Source organism: Coptis chinensis, chromosome 7, assembly GCF_015680905.1.
Source record: "Coptis chinensis isolate HL-2020 chromosome 7, ASM1568090v1, whole genome shotgun sequence".
Lineage (NCBI taxonomy): Eukaryota > Viridiplantae > Streptophyta > Magnoliopsida > Ranunculales > Ranunculaceae > Coptis > Coptis chinensis.
The window spans coordinates 42,108,402-42,116,987 of record NC_141462.1 but is presented as its reverse complement, the minus strand read 5'-3'; positions in this window follow the sequence as shown (position 1 = coordinate 42,116,987).

The following is an 8,586-nucleotide window of genomic DNA, read 5'->3' as shown; positions in this document are numbered from 1 at the left end:
TAGGTTATAATTAAGTATATTAATTTTATAATAATATTACGTTCCTACAATCCATTTTGCTCCCTTTGTTTATAATTCAGCGTGGGAGTACGATATCACTATCATCCATCTTCTTTCATCATTAATGCAATTCTTGGATTCCAATTTTTCTTGTTTTCCCTATTCTAGCCACTAATTAAGTGTTTTAAGGATATTACATGTTTACTCTTATGTGGAGAACATAATCACGTGTTTTAATTAGTGGGCTATTTGGTGCTTAAGCTAATGTAACTACCTTTTTGACTTTTAATCAAGCTGATTACTAGTCTGTCGAGCTTAATTGCTATAAGTTATACCTCTTAGACCCTCACCTTTCATCCCTTTCTTCATTCCGTTTTTCTTCATTCCATTTTTCTTCCATACTTGTTCTCCATCTCCTTTTCTTATCATTGGCCTCTCCTCTATCACCATGGCTTCATCATTCCAGAACAATCTTTCCAAGCCATGATGGACTCTCCCTCTTATGGACTTTATTTCCATGACTACATTGCCGACATTGGTTGGTCTTCCCTCGTTCTTCAACCCAAGCAAATTTATTCTCCAAGTTTGGCTGCATACTTTTATGCTCATATGGAACACACAACTGCTTTCAACCGTGCACATGGTTTCTTCCTTGATGGTTTCACAGTCCAACTAGGCAATACGTACCATGTCTTTCTTGAACTGCTAATAGGTATGGATTTGGACCTCCCTTATCACAAGCCTACCCCACTCTGCCCTACATCACTCAGAACATTTACAATTCCTTCTCTTAGCCTATATTTTGCTACTTATATGGTGTTGGTCTCTGCAGGAAGGAAGAAGGCACTACACCTGGATCCTGGCCGGACCGAAACATTCCCTTTGCAAGCATGACGATGAACGTAGGGAATGCAATGCTATTTATCCTTCTAAGTGTCATAGGCAATTAGCATTTTTCTACTACAAATGATTCTTCTTGCACGGTTTTCAATGCACTTCCTCACGACATACATTTTTCAACCTCACACACTGTGTAGTTAAGAATTTGAAACAAGCTCAGGACTTTCGACACTGTTATTTACTTTTACCTGTCACCGCCTGCTGCTTAATAATGAGGGTTTTCTTCCCAAAATTTTCGGCCGATTTTATTGACTGGGTTACAGTGTATTCCATGTGTTCTACAAATAAAATAATTCGTTCATTACGGTTTCAGGTTTGGCATGGGCATTTTTCAAGGTACCTAAAGAATGGTCATTGCTACCCGGATGACATTAAATGATGCAACACTTGGACAGATCTGGAACAAAACAATGGAGCGAACTGTAGCAGGCCATTATTAACTAGCATGATACTAAAGAGTGGCACTTCACACGTGATGATCCTAGATTGGATGTGCCATGAATTTACATTTTGGACTGTATATATTTGTATTTGGCGTTCTCTTCCCTTTTTGTTGTGTGTCATTTGTTTGTTTCTTTATATGTTGTTAGTTTTCTTTGCTTAATGTGATATTATCAGTTTTATTTTTGTATGTTGTATATTGTGTTCGAATAACTTTTTGTTGCAGTCTGTTCACTAAATTTTTGCTCAAGTTTCAAAGGTATTTTTTTCTCTTCTCTTATACTTTGGGGACAAAACGTCCTTCTGTTTGGGGGTAGTTAGAACCTTTTTGCAAAAATTTGGCATTTTTAGGTTTTATATATCTTTATTTTCTTTCTAAGTAAGCACATTTAGTGACAAAGTCTTTTTTCCTTTTTTGTGATGAAAATTATCAAGAATCTCACCTTAGCACTAGGATGAGAATTTGTTAATTTCCTTGAAATTTATGTTAATACGTAGGCAATAGTTTTTACATCGTTTCATGAGCATTAATGCAATGAGTATCATTGACTGTATTTAACAGTAAGTTTTTGAGACCCACGGTTATATTACTTAAAATTACAAATCTAGTGAGAATCTAGGCTAAAAGCCTCGACATGAGTGATTTATAAGTAATTACATAGAAGAGTAGTTATTTCGAGTAAAGAAATCACACGTTTACTTACTTGATCCCCATCCGAATCTTAGAAGAGAATTTAGGCTTTCTTTGGATCGATATAACCATAAATATATACCTGTATTTTACTGTTAGGTGCCCAATTGAACTTCTTATTAGCCATTTTCATTTTTTCACCAACATTCCTTACCCATCTATTAAACCCCAAAATAAAATAAACCCACCTATTTGATGAGTATGAGAAATAGGATGAATGCAGAAAAGTGAAGAGAAAGACTTGTCCAAACAAAAATTAGTTATTCGCCTTAGAAAAAAAAATTGGAAATATGTTCCAAAAAAGAAAAAAAAAATTAAAAGTTAGAACTCCCTAAAGTCAAATCAAAGGGAATCAAAAAGCCAAGAAGGGCTAAGTATGGAAACTCATTATAGAAGTAGGAAAGAACAAATGATTTCTCTAGTGTTCAAATTTTGAAGACCATGTTCTGTCATACTTATCATATTTTTTTTTTTTTTTCATTCCATTTTCTTCTAAACTACCACCTAAGCCCCATAATTTATATTAAAGACCTCTAGCTCAACTAGGAGTAGGGTGGTGTGATAATAAGTAGTAGTTGTGATCTATCGACTTCGGCTATTCTGAATGTCATTGAGTATATGAGGAAACATGTACCCACTACACATTGGAGTTAGTGAAACTTGACTAGAAAAATTATGAGAGAATTTGTGTTTCAACTCATACCTCTGCGAACCTACTTAAGGACGCTCTCCAAAGTATCCAGAAACGGCCCTGCTTGTACAGTTCATTGTAAAAATTCATTACATGCATGATCATATGTAGATTTTTTAATTATTGTGTATTTATTAATTTAAATTTCAAAGGAATTAGTTATTGCTCCCTGCTAATGAGATGTATATCTGAGATTAATTAAGGGAACAAGTCTTTGTTATTAAGTCATTGTAATATAAATGAAATTTGTGAGTATCTTCTCTGGAAAACTCTCACGAGGCTATAACTCATCCGTAGGGAACTCCTAGTAGTTTAAGGCCTTGCAAGATATGGTCAATGCAATCGCACTCTGCAAAATTAGAATTAGCTTAGACTACATATTTTGGCCACTTATCTGTTTTAGTGTCTCTTCTTTGCTTGAGGACAAGCAAAGTGTTGTTTGGTGGTGGTTGATAAGCAACCAAAACTATGTTATAAACTCCTTAAAGACATTACATATTGGTTAATTATGTGTTTAGTAAATATAAATTAACTATATTTTCGTGCTTTCGTAGGTTTCAGTAGTTGATGACAAATTTGTAGCAAAACCTGCGTTTTAGCATGAAAAAGTGGTACAGAATAGTGCTTAAACGTAAAGCCTATTCTGTTTGCCTATTTAAAGCTAAAATAGGCCAAACTAAAGCCCATGGACTAAACTCTGACCATTTCCGGTTCAAATCAAGACAATGGTGTAGAAAAGCCGTGGAACTTCCGAAGATCATATCTTTTGAATCTGGACTCCAAATTCGGCACAGGAACTATCAAATCGATTAGTGTGGCAAGCTCTAAGCAAAGACGTGAAGTTAAAAAATAACATGGGCTACAGATCCACCACTGGTCAAAACACGTGGATCCATCACTTAGTGGGTGCTCCATTATTTGAGTACTAATTGAAGACAAAGTAGGTGGAGAATTTATCCATTTTTTTAAAGGAATTGGAGTGAGCACTTATGTTTGATAATCATTCCATTCCATGAGATAAATTTGAAAAGAAAAGTAAAATTATTCATTCCTTGTTTAGTTTTAGTTTTATCTTGTAAATTATTAATGGAGTACTCTACATAAGAAATAAAATCTCTTCTTCTACTTCTTCTTCTTCTTCCTCTCTTACTTCTTTTTTTTCTCTTAGTTTAGCTAGCTTAGTTGTGATTCCTAGGTTCATGAGCTAAAACCCTCCCTTGTGGAGGGTTAATGAAGCTCATTTGAGGAATCCGACTACGTTTCCATCTTCTCGTCATTTTCCCAGGGAGTTAAAGCCTGATCTTATATCCTATGACAACATGGTAGCAACCGACCAAATTTGAGGATCTGGTTCCATAATTCAGTTGCGGGGCGCGAATACTTTAGTAGCTCCCTCAACTATTTTGTGAGATCAGACTCCCATCTTTGAACGACAGGTGCAAGGTTAAGCTAGTAGTTGAAAAATACTCTCAGAGATGAGGTGTTTGTTCAAATCCTCATGCTAACATGATGTTCTCAGAGATGAGTTCATCATGTTAGGGATCATGACTCGAAACTCGCCATTTATTTGTTTATGAATCAAAAGAGAGATTAGAGATGCAAAACAAGTTGTAAGCAGTGTGGGAGTAATCTACATGAGTGGATTTAACTCTCCCTAATTCTTTTCCTCTCTTAATTCTCTTTGTAATTGTTTAAAAGTTAAGTTTACATAATTTGTAAGTTAAGGTAAAAAGAATCCAACTATAGTGTAAAAACTTTTATAAAAATCCTTCTCACCACAAGGTTTCCCAAGAGAATAAAGCTCTATTGTCACAACATGTTCAATTCTTAGGTATGGGTATGAATTTTTGCTCAAGCTATACAACAACATGATTTTGTGAGCAAAGTATTAATACAAGTGTAGGCTTTGTGTTGTGTTTTACATAACAACAAATTGACATTTATCATCTCGCACTGCTGATCGCACCTGAGTTTGTTTCTCTCCATGTAGATGTTACATTTATCCATGACGTTTTCACCCTAAGTTGATTCAGTTTTGTTCTTACTCTCTTATGCATTGTGTCCTCTTGAAAAACTTTAACCACCAAAGAAGAGTTTGATTCCACCCATATATACCTCCAGTCAAGATCTAGTGCTCTATGAATTCCTTCTATAATAGCAATGGTTTCTGCCATATAGTTGGTTGTTACGCCTAATCCACCTGCTGTTGCACTCAAACCCTTATAGTCCCAGAGAACCACTCCCTAACCTGCCATACCTAGATTGCCATGTGATCTAGCTTCCATCTACATTGACTTTAAGGATGCAAGGAGGTGGGAGAAGCCAGTAACATTCCAATATTTGAGGGGCTCTTCTAAGTTTGTGTCGAAAATTAAAAGTGTGCATAATCTTCATGTCAGTCATTGAATTGTTCATGGTACCTGATGATTTGTCGTAAGCTCTGATGATGGATGTTCTAGTCAAAAAGCAAATAGTAGAGAAACTGGATGTTTTCTGATCATAGAGCACCTTATTCCCATTCTTCCATAAGCTTACCAGGCTTGTCAGAGAGCAAGCTTTCCACATGTCCAGAATCAGTGAGTGAAGTTGAGTATATTGGTGAGTATTCAAAGATTAGTTTGATTAGGTTCACCATGGATTTTTAGAGATGGATTGATGAGAGTTTATAAAGAGAGGAAGGTAATATCCATAAAGTTCATGACTTGTTTAAGAATGAAACAACCTTGTATTTAAAACTTGACAAACATTGAATGAAAACTTTGGATTGATGAATGAAACTAGTATTGAATATTGAGAGACAACATGAATGTAAACTTATATTGAAAAACACTTTGTATTGAAGATTAAAGAACAAACTTGAATTAAAAAGTTGAAATGAAGAACAAAAAGTAAACAAGAAATAAAAACTAGAAAATGTAAAGGACTTGAAATTAAAATCTATTCTACTCTTACATGACCATAGATTAAGTCTAGGTGCCTTCTCTCCTCATACTTTTTGGCATTTATACTACACCTTTTTCCAAAGATTGATTTGCCCTCTCCCTCTACAATCAAGACACCTTACTATGTTGTTTTATGCTTTTCCTTTTGCTTTTTCATATCTTCTTGAGCAAGCTAGGTTTCTAAGCAAGTCTTCTTTTGTAACAAGGCCATCTATCTCTAGTCTTATGAGTTAAGGGCGTGACTTTCAGTTCTCTGGTTTTGAGTTTTTGACCTTTGACTTTGACTTTTTTAGCACTTTTTCATAGTAGCTTTGAGTCTTCATAATAAACGTTAATAAGGATCTTTTTGGCACTAAAATGCAGCTTTTATGATAAGTGGTCTGAAATGCTCTGTAACCTAAAAAAGATAATAAAAGCTATGAGTTATCTTTTCATTATGCGTAAGAAGGGCTGTAATGCAGTACTGTAAAGGTAATAAAACGCACATTTGGGAGCTGATCAGTGAGCTATGATGTTTACTCTGTTGCATTATGTCATTGAAGGATTTAATATATGATTGCATGCTGAAAAGATGTCGGGCATGATTCCAAACTCTTTTGGCCATAGTACAATGATAAAGAATATGATCAAGATTTTCTTCTAGTCTTCCTGGTTGTAGATACAAAATTGAGAGGCAAGTTGTGTCATCCATTTTTGTAATTTGTCATCTGTTCGAGAAGCCCCCCAGAGTGGTTTCCATGTTATACCTTGTGTCTTGGGAAGTATTTTAGAGCTCCAAATGAATTGGCACCCTATTTGTTTAGATGTTTTATTCCTGATATCCTCTTGTGCTGCTAAAACTGAGAATTTCACTTTGCAATCAGATAACCATATTTTTTCATCCTTCTTGGTATTGTCAGGTTGTTGAAGAGAGGTGGTATCAATACCGATAAGTTACAACACTTGTGTAATGTTGCTAGAGAAGTCCCCGTGGTTACCTTGAATGAATTCATTGAGTCGGTCTTGAAGCTTTTTGATGTCTTTATATTTTTCCTGAAAAAAGTCACAAATAGGTTTTTGGTGAAACCAGTTCTCTCTCCAAACGTTTATTGATGTACCATTACCCACCACCCATCCATGTATGTTAGTAATTTCTTTAAGAGCCTATCTGATACCCCTCCAAACTGTCGCAGTCTTGTAATCAGTCCATGTGCCTGACCTGTTTGTGTATTTGCCTCTCATAAATGCAGACCAGTCACACTCTTTAGTGAGTAGGCACCAAACTTGTTTCATGAGTATTGAGAGGTTGATATCTTTTAGTCTCTTTATACCCAGTCCACCTTTTTCCAAAAGTTTGCATGATTTTCCCTAGGACACTGTAAAAGATTTCCTTTCCGTAGGGTTACCACTCCAAATAAAATTCCTAATAATGCTCTCACATTCTTTTATCATTGATTTTGGCCATTTGTAGATTGCCATGTTGTGGACTGGTATGCTATTAAGAACATGTCTTGCCAATACTACTATGCCTTGAAATGATAGCATTTTGCCAGCCCACCCTGCAACTCCTTTTCTAATCTTGTCCAATAATGGTGCTAATGCAGCTTTAGTCACTCTGCCCATGATAAGTGGAACCCCGAGATATTTTTCTGGTAAGTTGCCTTCTTTTATGCCCATAACTTCCTGGATCAAAATCTTTCTCCTGTTATTCATTATACTAAGAAAAAGCTTACACTTCTCCTTATTTATGAGTTGTTCATAGGCATCCTAATATCTGTTAAGGAGTTTGACAAATTGCCGGATACACCTCATGTTAACATTGTAGAAAAAAAATGTCATCCGCAAACATTAAGTGTGAAGGAGTGCAATACTTGGAATTTACCACCATGTGTTGAATTTTCTTATCTACAACCAATCTACTGATGCTTCTACTTAGGCAGTCTTCTGCTATAGCAAAGAGCATAAGGGAGAGGGGGTCTCCCTATTTCAGACCGGCCTCTTCCTGTTGAAAAATGGCCCTGAGGACCGCCATTGAGCATGATTGGCATTGTGATGTGATAAGAGCCCAAAACTAGAGTTTTAACCCCCTTAATAATACTACATATAGACCAATTATGTGTATAATAAATAAAAGTTAGTACTGTTTACGTGCTTTTGTGTATTCCAGGTCTTGGAGTCAAATATGTGAAGAAATATGCCACTTTTGGAAGAGAAAAGAGCAAAGGTTGGTTGCTAAAAAGTTCTATGGTTAAATCCCAAGTTTCAAAGAGAAAAAACATTTTGAAAGCCTAGTCAAAGCTGAAAAGTTAAAGTCAACGCGGGTAGAAAAAGAGCAGAAAAGTCAATAGAACTTCCGCAGGCCGTATCTTTGGACTCAGACTTAGGAATTAGGCCTATTATATGTCAAAACAACCGGCTCGGAAAGATATTTCTAATAGTTCAAGACCTGACTAAATCAGAGTAGCAAAAGTAAACAAAAAGGGTGTTGCAGTCATTTCATGCAGAGAAACCTTTTTTGGACATATGTAATTAGGTTTTGGGCATGATTTCATTGTCCAAAATATGGCTCCAAAGCCCATGCACGAAATTGTAAGCCTAACCCTCTCCTATATAAAGAGGTTTAAAGCTAAACAAAACTTGGCTACTCCCATCTTTAGTTTAGTTTTAATTAGAGTTCTCTCCCTCTCTCTCCCTTTTTAGTTTAGTTTAGTTTGTAGCCTCCATTAGATTAATAAAAGTCAAGTGATTGTTCTTCATTATGTCTTCTATTAATGATAGTCTAATGACTTCTAGCTAAACCTCCATTAGAGGGGTTTGATGAAGGTTGATGAAGACTTGATATGTTAGTTAAAATTATTGCTTGTTAAAAGTTTCACTTTAGTAGGTTAGTTGATTCGCCATGAGAATGAGTTGAACTTTCTCACATGCTAATTATTAGTTGG